Source organism: Microtus ochrogaster, chromosome 6, assembly GCF_000317375.1.
Source record: "Microtus ochrogaster isolate Prairie Vole_2 chromosome 6, MicOch1.0, whole genome shotgun sequence".
Lineage (NCBI taxonomy): Eukaryota > Metazoa > Chordata > Mammalia > Rodentia > Cricetidae > Microtus > Microtus ochrogaster.
In genome coordinates, this window is record NC_022013.1 from 32,283,995 (window position 1) to 32,286,950 (window position 2,956).

The window sequence follows — 2,956 nt, forward strand, 5'->3', positions numbered from 1 at the left end:
TGTTGAAAGGTGAGTGGAAGAAGTTTACCAAAAGATAATAATTGTGATATGAGTTATAAAGTAGTGTTTCACCAAGGTTTCACTTTTGGCACAGTATAGAAGTAATATTATCTGTATAGCTTATTGGATAAAATTACAGGACTATTTAGGGAAAAATGAAAGTAGATTATTTTGAAATATCTTTCACATTTTTTTGTACCATGAAAAAGAATGTCTATGTTCTTATATTAAAATTAAAATGACACATTGAAATTATATGTGCTGTTCTGAGCACAATGTACTTTGTGCTTGGTATATACCTCTCAAGTAACTCACTGCCTGATATATATATATATCTTGAGTAACTCGATGCCTGGTATATATATACCTCTTGAGTAACTCGATAATAGCCTTCTGTAATCTTTCACAAATATTTGAGATCTCTATGCATGTGTGATAATCTAGGTTACTGGTATATATCATGACCCCTGATAGCTTTGAGTATTGTTTCTCATGAAACCTAAGTATGACTGTTAATTATTAGAAGAAGCTGAAATTTTTTAAAGATAAAATTCACTCTAAATCCTCATATTGTGGCAAAGACTATGGTGATCAGTCCTTTCAGTTGTATCTATTATTTATTTTTAACAAAACAATAGGACTTTATTAAATTTTTAAACAGAGCTATAGAGATACTGATGGCTTTGTGTCTAATTTAGAGAGCTTAAAAACTCTACATATGAAACTACAATGTAAGGAAGGTATGGATGTTTCAACAATCAGTGAAATGAAGACCTGAGAAGGATCACAAAAAACAATCACCTGTGTGATTGACAACTGGGTTGTAGATAAAAAAATATAATTTAATAGAAGGCCAAGTTTATTTAAAGGATTGGATTTGGTTTATTTTGTTTAGAATACAAAGTAAATTGCAAAATATTTGAAAATTATATAATTTTTTGACAGGAACAGAAAATTGAGCAAAGTAGTAAGAACTTAGAACATGGGGTGGTTAACTAAGTGACATACAAAATAATGTTATATGGAATGATAAAGTTTTTATTGCAGGAATGATAGTAAATATTTCTTTGTATTATACTATATGGTTGGATATAGATGGAAAATGTTAGGTAAATGTAAGTGTGGGTGAAATCTTTTGATTATTCACTTTTCAACAGGATTTCAAAGGATGAAGTCCTGGAAGGCCAATAAAAAATTATTTTTAAGTTTGGAATTTTAATATGACCACTGAATAGAGAACTAGAAAGACAACAATGACAGAAAATTGCTGGGAAAGTGCAATCATTAGTTTTAGGAAAAAGAAAAGATTACCAAATCTGATTAGGAAAATCATAAAAAAATTAAGAGCTGTTGTTCATTTTACATTGATATTATGGAAGTGAAAAAGTATGGAGTAAGTCATCATATTAAGAAACTAAAATATTTTGATTATAAAATAAATCTGACAAAATAATTTTCAAAATACTATAAAATATAATCATTTTAAAAATTCAAGAAAGATAGATAACATTTTAGATATAGTAACCCCAAGGATGCTTAATTTCTGAGAAAATGTGCAGAAAAAATTTTTTATCAACATTCTGTCTTTAATCAGATGAGTAAATACACAAAAGTGGTTCAAATAGATGCAGGAGAGAATTTTAACTCGTTTTAGATGAATTCCAGCATAAGGTTCATGTATTTCTCACTAATCTATTAATGAATAACATATACATATGTACATATATACATGAGTTGAGTATGTCTTTGTCCTACCTCCAAGATTGATGGGAAATAAAAGGAAAAAGTTTACTCTCTGTATGTCATGCTCCTTTGTTCTTCTCACTGTTCTACTACATGCAGAGTCCTGAAATTGTAAAATTATTATCTATGTTCTGGATTACATACAAATCTTCTTCCAGGTGATTGCTCAATATTTACTGATATCGCACAATAGAAACAGTGGTGAGAGTCAAATGGTAGACAAATGAGAGCTCTCCTTGGCAAGAAGAGCATGAATTCCCGTGGAAGGACTCCACATCAGGCTAGAACTTTTAAAACTAAGAAAACTTTGTAAAGGTGTGATGTGTTGAGTAGTAGATTGTAGTGTGTCAACACTGTCTTCTCGAGGATTTCCAGGATAAACTGGGGTTTGGTAATACAAAGCTGAGAATTTCATTATGATTAACACACTACCTAGTCAAACCATTTTTGAAATACACTCTAGTCTGTGGGAACATTGCCTGACCTCAGGGAACAGAAACATGACCTGGAAACATTTTTAAATATTTAATTTTATGCTTGTATCAATCTTTTTTTTATTTAATTTTCTTAATTTCTACAGTATAATGAACCCATTTGAAAAAAATGCAGGGGTCAGCATATCTGGAGTGCAATTGATAAGGCTTGCACTGGGAAAAGCACCTTTGTGATCATGGTATCTCCCCTGTCAGTAAAGTATTATACTGAAACAAACTTTATTAATGAAAACCAAGAACTGTATATGTTTTTGTTCTCTAGTCTTACATTGATAATCTTTGCTTAGGGTTCTACATGGCTTATGATTATATAATTTGATTATGTCTATCTCTTCAAGAATAAATAATAGAGATTAGTTCATAAATAGAATTCCTAAAAAAAAGTCCATCAGTTAACATTCAGTATAAAGTTTTATCACAGGAGTATCACAGGAAAAAGGAAAATAAACTAGATAGCTATAAATTCTAAGGAATATAAGAAAACATTCTCTTGAATTGGTTTTATTTTGATTAATCAGATTTAGTCTGTCTTAAGGAAATAGTCCCTTTAATCAGACTGTGCTATTGCCTTTCCAATCCCTGCAGAAACACTGTCAGGATACATACTCAGCGAGGGCCTCAAAGTCTATACACACGCCATTAAATAAAACTGGAACTGTGTTGATATTCATATGTTCTGAAGATAATATGCACTTTATAAGTAAGTTTAAATATTGAAA

The 2,956-nt window shown here is 30.3% G+C and overlaps 1 pseudogene; it reads right to left on the bottom strand.

Moving 5' to 3' along the window:
• Positions 1–2,303: 2,303 nt before the first annotated feature.
• Positions 2,304–2,440, bottom strand: LOC113456229 (annotated as a pseudogene).
• Between the last annotated feature and the right edge of the window lie 516 nt (positions 2,441–2,956).